At 42.4% G+C, this 20,662-nt stretch overlaps 1 long non-coding RNA gene across 6 annotated transcripts in view; it reads right to left on the bottom strand.

Annotated features, from left to right (window-relative positions):
* The window catches only part of LOC110400132, a 42,389-nt gene that overhangs the window by 18,140 nt on the left and 3,587 nt on the right, over window positions 1–20,662 (bottom strand). For 5 of the 6 annotated variants that reach the window (XR_002439659.1, XR_002439656.1, XR_002439661.1 and 2 more), the window contains exons 3-5: window positions 9,434–9,577; window positions 1,908–2,141; window positions 328–395 (exon numbers count right to left, since the gene is read on the bottom strand). This is a non-coding gene — a long non-coding RNA (uncharacterized LOC110400132). The remainder of the gene's footprint in view (window positions 1–327; window positions 396–1,907; window positions 2,142–9,433; window positions 9,578–20,662) is intronic. The other variant, XR_002439660.1, reaches the window with a different exon arrangement.

The raw sequence follows: 20,662 nt of genomic DNA, 5'->3' as shown, positions 1-20,662 counted from the left end.
GGATGCAAACAGATGTTTTGGGCTTGCTTGTCTTTTCTTGTACAGGTGTGGTGATCTTGTTTTTAGCGGCGTAATTGCTATTTAAATAGGTGATATTTAATTCTTACGTGCTTTAATATTTATTTTTGCTTCTTCAGTTCCTTTTTCCACTCTGTGAACTGCGTAGGCTCCAGGCAGCCCATGCGATGTGCAAAAGCTCTCAGCTGAGCTGTGAGGTGGGGTGATGCCACAGCATCATGGTTACTCTGACTTTCAGCCCACAGGTCCTTGCCCACAACACTTTGACCCTTCTGTGCAAAATTTGTGCTTAACCACTGCAAATATTACCTTGCTCTCAGCTGTCTTATAGTGAACAGGAGCGAGGGTGTGTTTCCTGAAGGAAATCTGAATGGTGGCTATAGGAGACAGAATAAATAAAAAGATTTATTTTCAGACAGTGAACCAACAGTGGCCAGAAAGTACTTTGGTGCAATGTCATTCAAGCACTGACTACTAGTTGGCCAAAACAGGCGCATTCCCAATAGGCAATGAACCAACAATGGCAAAACAGTATTTTGGTGCAGTGTCATTCAAACATTGATTACTGGTTGGCCAAAACAGACACATTACCAGTAGACGATAACCAGTAGTAGCCAAAAAGTACTTTGGTGTGATGTCATTCAAGCACTGACTACTAGTTGGCCAAAACAGACACATTCCCCATAGACAATGAACCAACAGTGGCCCAAAAGTATTTTGGTGCAATGTCATTCAAGCACTGATTACTAGTTGGCCAAAACACATTCCTAGTCTTACTTTGGATTTCAGCAGTGGCAAATCATTACAAACATCTTTAATCTTGACACCCTGTCTAATGGTTTCAGCCAATGATGGATAAACCATGGGGAGAGTTTATTACAGTATCAATTCACCCATACCTGTGTCTACTTCTTGTGGTCCAACATCTTGGGGAAGCAAAGATAAATAGTGGATGCAATGAGCTGCATCAGTGCTTCATGCAGGTGGGTAAAGAGTAAAACAGGTTTTCATGGTTAGCATATAGTGCTAATCCGTATGTAGGGTGTAAACAACTGACAAATGGCAAGCCATTGTGCAGCATGGACCTGATGACACCTACAGCCTTGGTGACACCTACAGAGCATTACTACAAAAGAGTTGTTTTTCCCTTTTGTAAATTTGGATTCATAAATAAATAGAGGGAGAAAGAGAAATCTTTAGTCAGAGCTTCCATCATTCTTTTGTCTCCTCCTCGTCCGCTGGCCGAGAGAGCAATGAGCAATCCGATACTGCTTCTAGAGTTGCTCTCTCTTAGACAGACTGATACTTTGGAAGCACATACACATATGAAGCAATTATGTATGTACACGTATAAGATACTAAATATGATAATAACTGTGTTCACAGAATATAGCCAGCATGAGCCCTTCTTATGCCAGCACACAGAAAACAATCTATACAGACAAACAAATTCAATAATTTCACCTCAGTATACCTAAATAATTAACTCGATTGTATTTTTCAGCATCAGATATCTCATTTCTTCTTTGAATATAAGCATCTCATTATTTCCAAGCAAAAATGGCAAGAGAACCTGGGAAATTAGGGGATTTATTCTGGTTTTACCTCTAAGAAACAGGTGCTCAGATGCCAGAGTAATAAATAGGACCGGTTAATGAATCTGTCTTGAACCAAGTATGACAGAATTTAAATGACACAATTACTTTAACAAGTAGGATACCAAGACTGATAACTATGCCCATATTTGTATGTGTATCTATATACATATAGCTCACACTTGCATGCATAAGAAGTACATCTAGCATTAATTTATGTGTTTATTCATGTGTAGCTTTTCAAATATGTAGAAACCAGAGGGAAAAATATCTACTAGTACGCGATAGCTTTACCTATTCATCCTGAGCACATGCATTGCAACAGGAACTCCTCCAGAAGCAGCAGGTGCTTGCAGTGAGCCTTTGCACCAGCATCTCCTGGGCTCTTCTGCAGTGAGCACATGCCTGGGTTGGCCCATTCCTGCCCAAAAAGCTGAGTGGAGGTTGAGGTTCCAGAAATCCTCCCGTCAGCGCGTGTCCTGAGAGACTGTGATATTCCTCTCTTTCTGGGTCAGAAATGTGTGATTTCTATTATAAGAGAAATTACTTCAAGAATGGCATAGAGAAAACAACGGTTGAATCAGCGGATACAGGATGAAATTAAAGCTCAACAAACGCTTCCCAGATTCCATTTGGGAATCATTTCTGACCATTTCTTTGGTAGGAAACGTAAACACATTTCACAGAACAGGTCCACCAGCGCTCTTTCTTTGACCTCCCACCCAGCCCCAGGTGCTGGAGCTCATCCTCATCCCAGGATGAGCGCGTTTTGAACCTTTCCCACAAAGGGCTGTTTGATGTGGAGTGCTGCCTTCAGGAAACGGAGCCGCCCTCGTCCTCCTTCTAAGAACTTTTGACCACTTTTCGCTGCAGGACCATTTCCCACAACCTTGTCTCCATGACTGGGCTTCAAAGGACGCTGTGCTGCTCTTCCCTTTAACATCCTCACCAGCCATGCTGCTTGGACTGGGAGGGGGAGCTGCACTTTTTTTCCGCATTATCTTTCTGTTCATGCCTCGTGTTTTGTTTCTGTCTCAGCTGATTGCAGAGGCAGCATGGATTGGTCTCTCCAGGATGCTCCTGATCAATTTTCTTTTCACGTGAAGTATAAATTATTAACAACTGCCAGGCACACTGAACCAATTTGCTCCCCAAAAGCTTCCCCACCAAATTTTCCCCACGTTTTGCAGAAATTGTAAACAAATAGATAAATACCTTCAAGCTTTTCCCCAAAAGATTGATAGAGATATAAAATCAAGGTAGGAGGGTGTTCCTGAGATAAAGAACTTGTAATGAAAAATATCTTTTCCATTTGAGGGCCATCTACTTTGTGCCTAATGCCAGGGAAGTCATTTAATGTCGTTGCGACTCTACTTGTTCACCAATAAAACAATCACATCATTGCTCTTCTCATTGAGATGTTACAAGGTGTTTAGAAAGTAGATGGGGAAATTAAAAGGTTTTTGTCCAGGTAGCAAAGAGCCATTCAGAAACGGGCACCCAGCTCAGCAGTGCCCATCTCTATGGCACGAGCAACATGTGGATGTTGCAGTGTGGACTCAAATACACAGGGAGTCTTAAAAGAGCACATCGTGTTCCAGTGCACTGAGTCAGCTTGGGTGGGCATAGAAGTCTGGAGCCACTGTCAGAAGATACTCTAGCTGGGGTTACACAAGATTTTTTTCCCCTGTAATTTTAGATACTGGGTGCTGTGGGGAGCTCAGGCAGCATCTGGGAGAAGTGTAACCGTCTGTGCATGCATGGTTGGACCCCACGCACTCAAATCCCCATTGCTTGAAGGAGTGAGTGACGCGGTTGCAAACCTCGGTGGTCTCCTGCCCTGTGCTCCCTACTCCATGCACAATCTATCAGCTTTGTGGTGGGATGGATCAAACCCTGTGGATTTCCTGCACTGCAACACCATCACTCCCCTACAACACGTGGGGGAAAGAAATTCTACGATCTGTGTAACCGCTTAGATACAGCCCGTATTCCTGAAACACAGTTTCCTGCTCCCAGAGAGCAACGCTGCACAGAAGATAGAACACTGCAAAATTCGGGCGATATCCTGGTGTCGATTCTCCCCATTCACATAGATTTGGCACCTCCCTGAATACGGGTTCCCTGCGGGGACCAAACCCAGGTCTGCAAACAGGTATCCCAGTTACCAGGTGTGCATAAGTATGTTTGCATGCACATGCATGTGCACGCAGATGCATTTAAAATATATGTGCATAAAATGGAAGGAGGCACCAAATACCATGCCCGGCACAAGCCCTGCAGCCCGAGCTTGGTGGGTTTTCGCCCAGCAGCTCCGCTTTCAGCCGACAGCTGCGGATCCCAGGTGGTCTGACATTTGAGATAGGGCTGCAGGGAGAGTGGAAGGTGTTTCAGAGAGAAGGGGGCTGTGAACAGCACCGAGCCCTCATCCAGATGGAACCGTTCACCAAATAACCTGAGATACTCTATTACCGTCCATATGTCTCCCATGTCTCCAAAGGCCATACTCCATTGATTTATTAGAAATCTGCTTTTTCGGCGTGGGTTCTTTCCAAAACAGAGTATAATGTGGGATTTAGCATCATCTGAAATGCTCTTTCTTAAAAATTAGCTCTTCACTTTGGAAGCGCTTCACCAGACGAGAAAGTAAATATTTTGGGATGGGAGCCCTCTCCTCATGTACCCTTTTAACAGGTTTCTTCCTGCCACAGCGAATGATAAAACATTTTCTAGGGCATTTCTGTGATAAGTAAATGACTGAAGGCACAGTGCCGATGGAGCAAAAGCCACCATATGGATATAACCATGCTCACAGCCTGCCTTGCGCCTATTTCTTCCTTAGCATATAAGCCTGGAAGAATTATTTTATTGTTTTAGCACAGCAAACAGTTGTTATTAGTGTATCTTATTTATAGTCGGTTCTTTGCAGCACTGTAGTAATATAGAAAAATATCAGTTATTTCATCACACTGGTGAATTTAATGAACCTGAAGGTGTGTGTTATTTTAGCACTTGCTGCAGCTCCTGTGAAAACCCAATGGTGCTAAAATCTGTAAACCTGTCACTGCTTAAGTAATAACCTTGTTAAAAGCATCTTCATTTAACTTATTTCAGCTTTTGCAGAATGCAGGTTTTATTTTATCAGTGCAGGGAATAGGTGTTTCCAACCAAACCACTTATTGTAAATATATTTAATTGTAGTTCATTAATTTATTCACAGTGTTATTGCTTTTATTTTAACACTTAGTTTAAATTAAGCGTTGTCTGGAATTGAGTTCCCATTTTCGATTTTTTTAAACAAACTCTTAATTTATATGAAATATCTTTGGTTAGAACAGTAAATTTTATTCTGCAATATGGAGAATGCTCTTTGCATTCATTAATATCCCTTTATGCTGCAAGAAATGAACTTCCTTTCTTAACAGTACAGACAGGAAAACAAAATGAGATTTTTTTTTTTTAATCTTACCACTGTGAAATTGGACTTATTTCTTTCATTTAAAAATACAGAGAAAATGAAGCATTGACAGCACATGTTCCAAATTGTCTGTTGATCCCTGCAAATGCACATCTACAATTATTGAAATTTTGGCAATTAAAAAAAAAAAAGGGGGGGAGAACTCCCTGCTACTTAGCATCGTTCCTCAAAACTGAAGTGCAGTTTGCACCATCACTTTTTTATAGCACTGACGATACTTCCTTCATTATTACACTGTGGCGTTGTTTGTGACAAATGATAAAAGCATCAGGTTCCCTGTAAATTTTTACAAGGTGGGCAATTATCCATCCATTAATACTCTTTCCTTTAGACCTGTGATGCTACTGTGTGCTGCTTGGCACACTATGCATCTCAGGGAACAAATCCTCAGAATCTCATGCTGGATGCCACACAGGGCCCACTCCTGAAGGCAAAGGGTTTTTGCAGTAGAAATCCAAGTTGGTTGGCTGGTTTGAAATAGTTATCGGAGATATTTACTCAAATTGGCCAAAATTTATCCAGACTGTCATTTTGGGGGGGGCTGTGCTATTTCTTTTTTTTTGTTCCGTGCTTTAGGTCTCTTTCTCAGTGTGGTTCTTCTTCTGTGTTTATTGATTTGTGCTTCGATGTAGGGCTGTGACTAATATAAATCAGAGCACCAGCGTCCAAGAGCGTGCAACACCCCTGGTTTGCACTGCACATGAAGATGACCTGGCCATTTAAGTGCTTCTAGCAGCAGAAGTTTCTGGCCTAATCAGACTTGATTTTAGCTTGCAAACAAGCCAAAAGTGTTGTTAAATGTCATCCCTTCTCCTAATTTTGGTGTCAAAACCCCTATGAGGGATGGCAGTGCACAGTGCTAGTAACTCCGGCTGTCCTACGTGCACAGCAAGAGTGGCGCAGCGGGAGGTATTTACTCCTGACCTGCAAATTAGGGAGCATGGATGGATAAGGAAGGCAACCCTTGAGGTGGGAATTAAGAATATAAGTGGGATTGCACCGGTACCCCAGAGAAAAGGCATACTGTGCATGCTGTGGGGTCACCACTAAATGGTCGGTCTTGTTGCAGAGCCAAAGAGTGCAAACGTGCTCGAAGAGGAGAGAAGGGGATGAGGAGAGAAGCCAGGCCTCCAGCCCTGTGCCTGACTATTGGATTGGGATTCAGGGCAGGAGTTAGGAAGCTTCACATCCCAACAGCTGCACTCCGTCTTCAGGATCTGAGAAACTGGACAAGACAACTGAAAAGGAATCCAGTTGTTTAAGCTTCGGCTGGGATTGTGTTTATATTTGTTTTGCTTGTAACCTTTCGTTTCCAGCCTTGCAACTAAAAGCCTGACCTTGTCTTGCTTAATAAACCTTGTGCAGAAGCTTTATTTTATCATATAGCCTGTTCCATGCCATGGGGAAGATGGATGGGTGGGATTGGTGGGGCTGCAGTGCAGCAGCACGTCCCATGGGCATGCATCCTGCCCTGTGCTGCAGCCCAACCATTGGTGGGAGCTAGAGCCATGGCACCTCCTGGTCAACGCATCCTCTGCCAGTGGGTGTGCTTAAGTCTGGAGCCCCAGGGGCTTCACCACAAGTGTGGTCTGGGGTCTCACAGCTGGTCACCATGGTCAGCTCAGCTATGTTCCTCTCCAGCCATATGTGTGAGGTTGGGTTATGAGATCCCACCTGCCCTGACCTTAGTTGGGTGTGCTGCTACAGAAACCTTGAAGACCTGCCAGTGCCAAGCAACCCGTTAAAGATCTTCTCCTGACATTGGAAACTGCTGCAATTTAAACTGGAAAAAAGAAAAGACAAACCCAACTTACACACAGCAATGATGAGCCAGCATTAACTACAGCCACGGGTGGAGGGAGGATGGGGAACCACAATGCTGGTATTACATCTGTCTGAACCCCAAGCTGGGAGGGGAACTTCCCTTTCTAAAAAGCAGCATAAAACGGCCTGGCAGTGGGTTTAATACACATTTACACTGTGTTGACCTCAGCTAGTTTATAGCTAAAGCTCCAACTATTTATCTCCAGACAAAAGAATTCCAGGTAGGGTTTCATGTTAATGACCTTGTCTGCTCATAATACAAAATGAGCATATTGTAGTTCTGTACCCACTGCTAGCACCAAACCGGAGTTAAGTCAACATAATGTTTATGACTGTAGTGCTAAAAATGTGAGATGGAATTTAAGGTTATCGAGCCGAAATCAGAATTTAGTAAGATTTCTTGTTAAACCAGAATCCCACACGTTGACACAACAGTAATAGCGATTTGATCCACATAACTTTTTTCTTTCTTAAGTTCTACTATTACAGACCAATTTTACATTCTTTAAAGAAATGTTATTAATTATTGAAATATTAAAAGCTGAAGTCATTGTTTTTCTGCACTTAGCATGCCTTTTAAGAGAGATTATAGAGAGAGAATCTTTTGATAGTCTTAAAATATTCACCAGTGCTAGAACAATTTAATGAAATTCACATTTATTTCAAGGATTTTTTTAATTAAATCTATTGGTTGTTGGTATCCGTAAACCCTTAAGAATAAACACCTGCAGTGTTTTATTATGTAAAAAGGTAGTTTAATTGCATCATATTTATCACAGACAAATCAAGCCCTATTCAGAAGATAATAATGACACAGTAATTGGACCAGTAATTGGTTCAGGATGATTCAATATTGTACTAATAATCATAAATACTACTGTCTCCTGCTTTGGTACAAGGCTGACACTATATTATAGATTGGATTTGGTGCAATAAATATTCGTGAACTGGGTCCAGTAGTGCCTAGGTCTTTAGTTCCCATGCTTTAGTAAATAACAGGTATCAAATCATAGTACATCCTACATGAGTAATCATTCCTCACACGTGGCGCAGAGTATGTTGTGCTCTCTTCTGCATCCAAAAATGGCTGGAATAAGCATCTGTACAGTAAAGAATCCCCTTGCATTAAGCATCACCATTTGCTTCGAGATGTTTCCACTCCAAGCAAACCTGGTCACACTCAGAGCCAGTTGTAAAGTAGACCCATTTGGTTTAAATCTTGCTTTCTCTGGCTTTTTGCCTGTTTGTTCCTATTTATTCTTATTCACAACAACTGGAGAAAGGGCACTCTCCAGGGGACTGAACTGCAAAATGGATGCTGAGCATTTAGCATCAAAGAAGATATAGGAGAACAGATAAAGTAACCCCAAACTGATCACTCGTAAACTCCACAGTAGGTCAGGGAATACCCATGGTGCACAGAAATCAGTACCACTACTGCTTTCTTGGAGATTGTCTTGTTTTCATGCATTTCCAGTATTTCCTTTGTTTGGCTGCTCTGGAATACCACTACCTCATGAGAGGCATTGTGCTTGTCCCTGCTGCTGCAGCCTCTCAGGGCTCTCTATTTCCAGTATGAATGGTTTGCTCTTGGAAAACAGGATTATTTTGTGCATGAAAACACCACTTGAAAGTAACTGCACCATCACAACACTTACTGGTTGCTCCTTCTTACCAACCATCACATGTCAGTTAATAAGTCTGAGTTTCTCAAACACAGGTAGCCCTGAATAAAAGGACTCAGATTCATCCTTAGGCAGACAAAGAAGAAAGAGAAGGCAAATTTTCAATATGCTTCTTCTTCCCTGGCTTCCACCTGGAGCTTCAGAGTTCTCCAGACTGCCCTGATATGATCCTGCTTAGTTTTGTGCCATCTTGAGTTCCCTATCACGTCAATAAATGCCTTATTCATCCCAATTGTGCAATATAAATCGTCATACCGGTACCTAACTGTAATCTACTTCCCTTTTTTTTTTTTTTTTTTTTTTTGCTCTGTTTTTATTTGTATGGGTAAAGTAATATGCCAGTTTTATTTTCTTTCTTCCCTTGACTTGTGGAGAGGGGGCAGAAATCTAATCAATCAAACACAATACCACTATGGCAAAGGGCGGATGGTAGGAGGTGACAGTCCCGTACCAATTGCTTGTTTATGGTGCCTTGATACAGTATAACGTGGCACACAAAGCCACTCACATGCCACTTAATGATAACTGTGAAAATCGCGCCTGTCACCGCCGCATTCAGCGGAGGCTTGGCGGACCCACGGCACCGCTCCTTCGCCAGGGCTGCGGGCTTTCAGAGGGAGCCAAAAGGGAGTGGAGCCTCATTATCCCCGAAACAATGATCCTTATTCACTGCACAGAGAAACTTGCTTTTTATTGACGCATTATACAGCTCGGAGCTGGAATAGAGATAACGTATCCCCTTTATCACTGGAACAAAAGATTGGGGGGGTCTTTGCTCCTGGCTTGGAATAATGCCCTCAGCAGCCCAAACTAGTGTGTTTGTGAGAATTTACCTCTTTTCGTTGAATTGCTTTGCATTCGAGGGATGGTGCGGCAAGGCCCAGGTACAGACGGCAGCCAGGCTGTGTACAGGGCTGAGATTTCATCTCTCCGTGCTTCATCTCTCTTGCTGACACAGTCCCTCCCAACCGAAATACCTGAAGGATGGAGGAAGGGAGGGAGATGAGGAGTGCAGACAACCAAAGAGACAACTCACACTGCAAAAGGTACTTAGGGAAGCCTCTTAAGACCATGTAGTGAAGCAGACGTAGTGTAGGCACTAGGGCTGAAAGCAATCTGTACAAATGAAATGCCATGGCAGAATGGCACCAGGGGACCAGTTCACTCATAATGGAGTCAAAGTAATGGAGCCCAAATACACCCCGAGATGGTGGCAATGCCGGGAAGGCATGCAACACGCAGTCATCCCTTCCTATTTCTTTTTTCCTCCTCAATGCTCTATCCCAAAGTCAGTTTTTCACTTTGCCTAAGTCTCTCTTACCTTTGCCTGGCGCGGGGAGGAGGAAAGGTGAGAAGACAGGAGAGCTATCACTGCGCACAGCCAGGCAGGCAGGCAGCAGAGGTAGCAGCAGAGGTAGAGGAACAGAATGTGTTGAAAGCATCATGATCCAGTGCCAGGAAATAACAGTTAGCATATCCCTGAATGACATTTACAGGAAACCTATGTTTCCTTTTCAGGGCCATAAGCTTCAACAAACTGGTGTGTTCAGTCAGCCCTTCCCCATGTACAGTATGGATGCCACAATTTTCTCAGCATATGCTCAGCTGCGTCCTTCTGATGGCATCCATGTTGGCGCTTTTCCATCTATAGGCATGGAGGGATGTCTTCATCTTCTGCAGGAGTCTGGGGCTACTGCCAAAGGCAGGCATCCAAGCACCGCAGGCAAGGAGAGGGGAGCGTTTTGGTTCCTGAATAAGGATTAGGCTTTGCAACACCTGAGCAGTGAAAATCCTGTGGAGCCTTGGTGGCCGGAGCCAGGAACCACCGCAGCTCTGCTGAATATTGCTGAGTCGAGCCCCATTTAACCAAGGTGAGCGTGCGCAGCGGAGCAAATTGTGGAAAATTTAGGAAACAAATGGCAAATAGGCAGCCCCATGTAATGTCCGTATAAATGCCTCAGTGGCTTTGGCTCTGATGCGTTCCTAATGTGTAATAGATAACAATTCCATTAGCTTAACTCACTCCCAGCTCTCACCTAAGGAAAAATTGGGCCACCAGTGCTCCTGCTCCAAGAGCTGGTTTAGTCGTGTGGAGCCAGGAACCCTTTGATCTTTTGTTATATGCTCCTGAGGAGCCCAGTAGTGCACCATCCTAAGCAACAATACTAGTCAAATCCCTTTATAATTTGCTTTGTTTTTAATCACAAGCAGAAAAGAGGAAAAAAATCACCTCTCCCTTTTTTTTTTTTTTTTTTTTTGCCCCGGAGCTTATCTACTTCTTGTCTTTTCACAGTATGGGCCAAAATGTGCTCTTCTTTCTTGAGAAAGGAAGACTGCACTGACATAAACAGGATACCCAGATACTTAAGGGCAGGATTTTGTCTACACACTCTTTTATCCACTGTACATTTGTTGTACCTAATACATTCAGGAGAAGAGAATGGAATTTGCTTAGATGTTAAATGGCCTTAGAAATCATTCTCAACAAGGAATAAAGCATTTCCTTTACATAAAATCACGCTATAGAATAAGTGCTTAAGTTAATTTAAAGAGAAAATTAGGAAAACAAAGGCGGAGTGCTGGAGATGTGGATAGGCACGCACCAGCTCGCACCTCCGCCGCGTGAGTTAGGGATGCAGAAATCCTCCCTCCCCTCCTTCCTGACCCATGTGCTTTGCTGAACTGAAAGGTAACCGTATCGATCGGTGGCCATAAAAGCCCAGCAAACACAAAGCAGCCAGAGGTGATATAGATGTGAATTAAAAGCTCTGTTATGGCTCTCCACCTGATCAGGAATGCCCTATTTAGCTTGGCCCCTTGAAAGAAGTTGTCTCCTACTTTTGAGCCATTTTTCTTCTCCTCTTGCTTTTTCCAAAGAAATGATGACGGTGCACGGCTAATTAACAACAAAGAATAATTGAACTAAGACTCTAACTATCTACCTTTAAATCAAAGGAAGGAGGCAACCAATAGTAAAATTTAATCTGTCCTCTGGGGCAGGAGACAGCTTACAGGTTCAAGTCAGATAGCAAATGTAGCTAAATGGCAGTCAGTAAAGATCATGTGACTGGGGGCTAAAAACTAATTAATCTCCATAAAGCTGTAAGTGAGGTAGGTAAGATGACTTGAAATCTGATTACATTATTGCATTTAAGGAGGGAAAATGCAGCATGTATTTTTCATGTTGATTTTAACCACCTGAGCCCTTAATGACATTTTGTACCTTGAAAGAAAAACTCATCTTTCATCCATATTTAAAAAGATCTACAAAGATGCTATTGTGGGGAGCAGAGAATTTACAAATTTAGTCTAAATAATGATGTGGAGGGCATTTCTAAACTTTTTTTCCACTGTAAACCAGACGAAGATTCCAAGTAACTATGGGAAGACACAATGCCAAGCACTGAACAAAAGCTAAAATAAGCCTCAGAGCAAGAATAATTTTACTGTATACTCTGTTACAAGGAAAAGGAAAAGATGCTGCATTCTAACTGACTGCTGAGGATGCATGTGCTTTGCTCCTTTGATTTGTAAACAACCTGCGACGCTAAATTTTGAATTAGTGGGAACAGAGCGCTGCTTAGGATTTCTATTATTTATAACCAGCTACAAAGCAAGGAATAAACAAACAAGCACAAAAAATAAGACTGCAGGCAGATGGCAGACCTCAATTGCATGCATCCAGTCCAAATACACACTGAGCAGACCCACCTACCCTACCCTACGAACCTCGATGTGCATTTTTCAGGCTTCAGTCATAGCTATGGGCACAATCACTGCTTCTTGTATAGCAGCATCCATAGTAATATCACAGAGAGGGAAACACCACGTACACATACCCCGAAGACAGAGGCTTTCTTGGAGTCAATTAGAGGTTCCTGATTGGCATTAGCAGCAGCACCTGAATGGGGACAGCTTTATGCGATGAAAAAGTGTACTTTTAAAATGTTTGTAATATACTTGATATATACTGCCATACAAGTATATAGCGGCAATAAATAAACAGCATTTAAGTTAACAAGCACACGTTTATAGGTATAATAATGGCATTTTGCACTAATGCAACACCTTTGATCCCAGAATTTCCAAGTCCTTTGCAAGGATTAATTAATTAAGCTTCAACACGCCCCTGCACCAGATGTTATTAAAATACTTTTATGGCTTACAAATTCCACGAAAGATGTGCTTGTATTTCATGTCATATCGTGCCTCCCATCCAAGGCAATTACTTTTTTCCTCACTTGGCTCTGCGGTGCATGGGAAATGATGCCCGCGTGGGCAGGGAGATTCCCCTGCAGTTTTCAGCCTCTTTTTGCAGGTGGGGAAGCACAGTGGTTCATATCTACCCCTGCACCCCTCTTTCTAAACAGCTCCCTTGCTATGCCTATCATTTTCCCCTAAAGCTTCAGACTTTCTCTGCGCACTTCCCATGTAGCTTTTTTGCTATGACCAATCTTCCTCACACACTCTGAGATTCTGCAAGCCGCTCTTTGAAGTTAAGCAGACATTCTTCCCACATGGTGAAATTGTCGTGTGGCTGAAAAATGTTCTCCTCACACACACACCTTTTCTCTCAGGAGCCAAATCGTTACACGCCTTACATCTTCATTCCTGTTTTTGCCAGAAGCCAACATGCATTGCAGTTCAGAACCCACTTGCAAGAGACTTAAGGTAGAGCAACTTGGCAGCCAAACTTGTTGGATGAAAATGTGTGTTTGCAAAGTCTGGCACAGATGGAGGCACCTCTTGCATGAACCCTTAGTCTCTCTGGGGAAAAGACAGCACACAGGAATTAGCTCTCAAACCTAATCCTCTGCTTATCACTCTTATCTAGAGCTGGCTATGAATCCTTCCCTGCACTGCGATTTGTAGGAAACTCCCACACAGAGCAAAGTTTGGCTTCTTAACTTACTAGACTTCAGAAAAGCCAAACAGACACTTGAATTTAATTTCTGTTGGGCAATTCTCAAGAGAAATCAGCTCTCTTCTCTCTCCTCCCTCCTGCTTCCAGAATTAGGCTCTCAGGTAGCTGATGAGAAGGAAGAGCTCACAGTGCTGCTCTGTGAGCATATCAGTTCAGAACTCTCTTCTCTACCTGATTTATTATTTACTGGAAATGCTTGTGTCTTCTGACCATCAGTCAAACCAGACCAAAATTCGGCCAATACGTTCAGTTCGTGGATGGCATAACTGCACACATGCATAGACAACCTCACTTCATACACATCGTGCCCTAGAAAACATACATGAAAATGTGCTCAGATAGTTTTAATGTTTCACCAAATATATGCCAGTAGAGACCTTATGTTGACTCTGTCTTTACCTATCTATGTTTTATCCTACAAGGTAAAAGATGACATCACTTCTTTTTGCAGTTATGGGATTCTTAGGGACAGGGACTCAGAGAGGTGTCACAGATGAGCTTGAAACGCTCCATAATTTTACCCTTAAGCATCAACCACAACCAACCTCCATCTATGTATCATTGGTATCCAAATTCCTAAATGCATCTGGAGACAGACCTCTTGGAGACCCATCAGCCACAAACATAAAATGACCCCCCCATAGTGCTACAAGGCTTATGGTCCCTGGCCACAGGTAGTTGGCTCACACATACATCACTACATGGGGCACGTCTATAAAATAGAAATAGATGCCATAGGCCTTCACCAAGCAAAGAGTTTTTCATGTTTCCTTACTGATATAATTTTTCCTTGTGGTAGTTGACATAAGTCTTGGAATTTACTTTATCTGAACTCTGTATTTTTTGCCATTCAAGCGGCTCACAAGAGGCCAATTTTAAGTGTCCTGTACTATTAATTCCTGCACGGCTTTTCTGTAGTGCTGTGACATACCATTTTGTGCCAGCCACTTTTGGGAAATGCACTGGCCACCATTGAATGGAGCCTTTGCTGTTCCTTGACAAGGTACTTTACAGCTTTCTTTTTGGAGGAAATAAGTTCATTCCTTTTATGGCCAAAGGAGAGGGAATCCCCATGCCAAACTTCAGATTCCTGACATAATTCTCCACCTACTCAGCTGCAACTGTGTCCCAGCACAAGCACATTCCCACACAATTCGAGGACATTGCAGCTTTCATGGACCCCTGGAGAGCAGAACCTACCATGAGAGCACATTTTCCTTAGATGAAGAGGATCCTTTAGAAACAAATAGCAATCTTACCTTTTCAGGTCATTTCAGATAATGTAGCTGAGTCCAGCTGGGCTGAAAAGGTATTGGTACCATACAGATGTTGAAACCACAGCTCAGCATGCTTCAGTATTTAATTACAGGGAGGTACCATACAACCAAAATACCTTGACTGAATTTAGGCTGCATCTGCAAAAATGTCATTTCATGTTATTTAAGGTGCCATCAGGTGCCATGTTTTCTATTATTTTTTTTCTTTTTATCTTCTTACAAATCTACAATTTCTACCCATAACTTTTAAAGCCTACTGTAATCAAAGGATTGGCCTGTGGACTGGGCAGTCCTTGCTTTTAGATACTTGGGGCCAAAAATTGAATACAAACCTATCTGAAGGTTCTTTAATACGAAGGATGGCAAGGAAATTCTGGTTTAATACAAGAGCCAGTTCAACTATTAATCATGATTATAGATAATTCCCAATGTGGCATGATATCATTTAATTTCCAAAAAAAAAATAACAGAGGAAGTGACAGAACTGCCACGTAATAACATCAAGCGAAAAAAAAAGAAGGGCTTTATAACCTATTCTGTGCACAGGTCATAAATTACCAATCAGACATGTAGATCCCATTTAATATTTTAAAGTCTTGTTGTATATGTTCTTTCTCCTTGTTCATGCTTTGTCTTTACAAATACACTTGGCCATAATGAAAATAAACCTGCTGAAGTCTCTGTGGCCTGAGACAAGCTATAACACATTTCTGCACCACGGGGTGGGCTCATGGGATACCTACTGAGAAAATGCATCCCCTCTGCGCATGCCCAGACTATTAAAATGAATTGACATGTTAATGCTGACAGGAAAAGAGCACAAGAGAGCTTGCTAAATTACTGCTCAGTCAGGCACTAGGAATTCCTGAGTGGCCAACTCCTGAGCAAAACCTGCAGCAAGGAGACGAGGGGGAAAAAAGAGAGGAAGAAAGGAGAAGGGGAGGGGGGAAAGCAGGAAAAAAAAAAGGTGAAGTGGGTGGAAAAAGAAACTTTATTGTCAAATGCAACAAACCAAACAAACACTGAGGGGTTGTCATGTTAGCGACGCACCTACTCATAAATCATATGGATTTTAATCATACCTGCCACCTCAGCTTGCTTCTCCCCTGAGAAATTGTTTTCTTTTTGCTCCCTCCTTCACTCGCTTTCAATTATCTGGAAGCTGTTTCTCGTGTTTATTTATTTATCTAAAGTTCATATACAGTATGCATGCAGAAATTTCCTCTGGGGGACCAAGCCTAGGCAGATCATACAGGGATGCGGTGGAGCGTAGCAGCTAACAGCTCAGATGAATGTACTCAGTCTCAGAAAACCTGCTTTGGACCGCAGTGACAAGAGAAGGGGAGGACAGAAAGTAATTAGTGTGTGTACAATGATGGATTATGGCTTAATATTCAGGCATTTCACCTTTTGACTGTTATAGGTAGGCCCACAAGCTGACAAACAAAGTCCACATTCTTGCCAATAAGAGGGGGGGAAAAAAAAAGAGAGAAAAAAGGAAAATAAAACACTCTTTTAAACAAGCCACATCTTCTGTTTGGTGAGCAAATCGCAATTAGTTGTTTTATTTGCGTTTCAGACCTTTTATAGTTTGGAAAACATCGTATATATGCTTATACACATAGAAGGGGAACCTGAGGGACAGCTGCTTGGCACATTTCTGACAAGCTGGCATAATATTGTTTTTATGTCTCACAGCTTCTATATGTAACTTTAGTACGAAAGAGCAACTCAGTCTCTCCAATTTTAAGGAGGGAGTGAACTGCCAGTGACCTTTCCTCAGCTCTGGGAGGTGAACATGTAGCACAGATCCATCACGACATGAAGATCTTATAGACAACTTAAAAAAAAAAAAAAAAAGCCATCAGTTTTTTTAAGCCAGACCGAAGGAATAATAGACAAGAAGAGCTCAGCAGTGAGCTGGAGATACAGGTGAAACGGCATTTTAACTCAAAAAATGAGTTTAGAGCAGGATTCAAACTGGAGATCTGCACGCGTCATTCAGCTCTACAGCAGCTTTTGGGGGGACATTTGAATCCACATTTGCTACACAAGGTACTGCCCAGTTAAAGGAACATCTAGACAGCCCTCTCATTTGGAATGCTAGTAGAAATTAAACGGATCACCTGCAGTTTGATATTTTGCAAAATAGAGGAGTAACTGGGACACCGTGTTGCTTCTTCCTTTCAAAAAGAATATTCAAACTCATGCTGTGAAGCCTAGATGGGACCAGAATTTGGAATTTTAGTCCAGATTTCCCTCCCCGCACCACTTTCTCAGAAAACTAATGATGTTACATTAACTCTTTCACCACCGTGCTCTTCTTGTTGGACATCAGATGCACTGCAAAGCTATTATTTTGATATATCAAGAACGTAGTTAGTTGAATTTATATGAGGGGGAAATAGGCATATTTATTATCAGAATTGAACACATGGCAGATTCTTCAGTTCAAAACTTCTCTCTGATGGCCACAACATGGGTATGAGGCAAACACAATGCTTGTGTATCTTTGGGTAAATATCTTAGGTAAAGAGATTCAGCTGCCCATGCTTTGAGGTAGAGAGTGAGCACAGGATTCCCAGGACCCGCAGCCCCTTTCCCAAATCCAAGGAGCCCACACTTGCATGCTCTCTGTTCCTCTGCAAACTCCACTAAGACCAAACAGACCTTGAGAGCAAGAGGTTTCTAGTGCACTACAGGACACCACTCTTTTTGTGTAAAGAAACCGTATGCCGAGGGCAAAGCATATCATTCACCAGATGAGGAGTCACAAGCATTTATGTCTGTGCTGTCCTTTAAATATTTTAATAGTCCCATTAAATGTTGTCACATAAGCTAAACATTAACTGCGAAGATATACTTTTTCTCGCATTCACTACAAATGAGGTTGAAACAAAATCCCAGATATTCCCAACTTAAGTTCACAAGCCATCTCAAATTGCTATTTTTTCAGAAAAAGTGTTTCAAGTGAGAAGTTCCTGGGGGCTCAGAAATGAGCTCACAAATTGCTGCTTGTCCAAATGTTGTGGGCATCTCCATCAATCACTGCTGGAGATTGCAGTGGCACTGAGGGACCACTATGAGCCACCTTTGGTCCAACTCAGGTCAACTGCTCTTGTAGGCTTACAAATGTGTGGAGGACCCATATGATACACAGGGTCCACCAGAAACACCAAACAATGGCCAAAACCTATCCCACTGACATAATGCCCCACAAATAATGATGTTACCCTGTGACGTTATTATCTGACCTGGATCATGGACGTGGCCTGGCAAGGAGCCTATTTCCTGACCTCTGTCTCTCAGAGGTACCTAAGCCAGAACAGAAAACAGGTGGTTTCTTGTGACAAAAACTTATTTTTGAAAAACCATGTGCTTTCTGCCTGCAGCTTCTTCAACCTAAAGATCAAAGGCCTACGGCGTGTACAGTTCACTCCTCTGAAATGCCAGCTTCCTTGTTATAAATGACATGTTGCAGATTTGGTGTAACTTTCATTTCATTTCATATTTTAATTTGCAATCTCAGATATCAAAGAAAGCTAAACTGACAAAAGACAGCTTGTAAACCTATTCAAGTGGAGTTTTCAATGGTTTACATAAATCAACCCATAATCTACTTTATTTAAATCTCCGGGTGTATAAAAGGCTGCAGTTTGTCAGAGTAAGATAAAATGCATATATTAATGAGAATATAGAGGAGTAACATGAAGCAACATTAAACAGTACACAGCAGTAGGACATAAACAGACTCGAGTCTCTGTTAGCTACCACGAGTCACAGTGAATCCTCGTGGTCTGGTTGGGTTCCAGCCACCAGGGAGACGATGGTTGGCCTGAAGGACTTGTGTCGGCACAGTGATTGCTCACAAGCCAGGTACCCAAAGCCATTTGGGATTTTTTTTGGAGGCATTCAAGGCCAGACTGGACGTGGTCTGGGCAGCCTAGTCTAGTGGTTGGCGACCCTACACTTAGCAGGGGGGTTGAGACTCGATGATCTTTGAGGTCCTTTTCAACCCAAGCCATTCTATGATTCTTTGATTCTATGATTTACCTCCAACAGACCGATGCTTCTCCAATCTGATCAATATTTTCTGTATGCTTTTCCACCACTTCACTCCAAAACCAAGAAGGTCACAAATTTGTGACGGTTTTATTCTTAGGGATCTACAGGGGAATGTGAGTTATTCCTTTCTTTTCTGTTCCCCAGTTTTTTGCAAAAGGTTTATGTCTAGCAAATGGCCCAGGTAAACTGCCTTATTTTGCTAGCAGTACAATTATACTGAGTAGGACCTGTGTGAGGTAAATGGATCTAGATTTAATATTAATATCTTACTCTTGGTTTCATGTTACTCAGATGACAGGAATAAGTGCCAAAGTTTTGACAGATCTTAATGTAAAACAAACAAACAGATAAACAAAACAAACAAAAAAATCAAACAAAATCCCTGAGCTCTTTAGTTAGTTTCAGTTCCTCCCAACCTTGCAATAATGCGAGTTTTCCTTATGCAGTTGGGGGAAAAAATGAATAGTTACCATGGAAATTGCCACAAATCTTTTTATTTCAGACTCCTCCAAGCTACGGAGCATGTTTATGAAGACACACATAGAATCCACTCATCGTTTACTTTGGCAGTAATATAACTATGATTTTTTTTGCCCAAGTTTTACGAGGTATTTCACAATAATTTGCTCCGCTCTTGTTCTCATTACAAAGGCAATATTAGAATGATAATGACTTACATGCTCTGTCATACTATACTACCCTGACCTTTTCAGTATGCTGCCTTTTGAAAGCTTGACAGGGCCACCTCTCCTGCACACGCTAACATGGCAGAGAACTGTGACCAGGGAACAGGAAGGAAAGAGAAGTGGATGACAGCATCAGACAATTTGCCAAATTCTTTTAAGCTTTAAATAACCTTTCTCTAACTCATCATTTTTTTGTATTTAAGCAGATTTCCTGTCTCTCCCCAGCACTGCATGTCCCTGGAATAGCACTGGTCATTCAATGCAATGACTTATCCACAGTAGGTGCGCTGCAAAGTAAGAGGTCTCCACCCACGCCCTGCTGCTTGGATATCAGTTTGTCCCTCTGAATTATTCATCAGCTCAGGAACAAAATCAGAACTTGGTCCCAAATGACCAGACATCTCTTTTTCTCAGCAAACACAACCTTTTTTTTTTTTTTTTTTTTTTTGGATGTGCATTGTAGAGACCAGGCCTGTCCCTTTAGACATATGCTGTGCTTACTCTTATAGGATAGGAAATTTTCTTCAGCTGCATTCCCTGCTGCAAATTCCCCTGTGAAAGATCAGGAGAGCAAAGGCAGCTCCACACAACGGGGCCAACTCATTGCACAGGCATGGAGTCACCAGGGGACATGCTCATACAGAGCACGTTCCTCCTGCTCCCTCACTTGCTGGAGCAGAAAGCATCAGAAAAATGTCCCAAAAGAGAGCTATTTCCAATCTTCTGCCTCTTGTGTATGATTATTAGTGGGACAATGCTGCATCATTCCTTGAAATCAGTATGGAAGAAGGCAGGAGTTTTTACAGAACTGGAAACCTTGAGATGGGGGAAATAGTCCCAGAGATCTTAGGATGGATTTGGTAGGCAGGGCTCCTCATCACTCTTTAGCCCTACCAGCCCAGGGTTTGATTTGCAGTGCTGGTAGCCACCCAAGCAACGCCTGTGTTGCCACTAATCACTGTTTTTGGAACTGCTGTGGTTCAAAGGGAATCTTTCAGCATTCAGCTGACTTCCCCCAGACGCTGAGGTCCTGATACGCAACGCTCCCTATCTTTCTGCAGCAGAGGTGGAGACTGAGAGGTCTTCAGCCTTTAATACCCCCATCTCACA

Source organism: Numida meleagris, chromosome 5, assembly GCF_002078875.1.
Source record: "Numida meleagris isolate 19003 breed g44 Domestic line chromosome 5, NumMel1.0, whole genome shotgun sequence".
Taxonomy (NCBI): domain Eukaryota; kingdom Metazoa; phylum Chordata; class Aves; order Galliformes; family Numididae; genus Numida; species Numida meleagris.
This window is presented reverse-complemented; position numbering and strand designations above follow the sequence as displayed.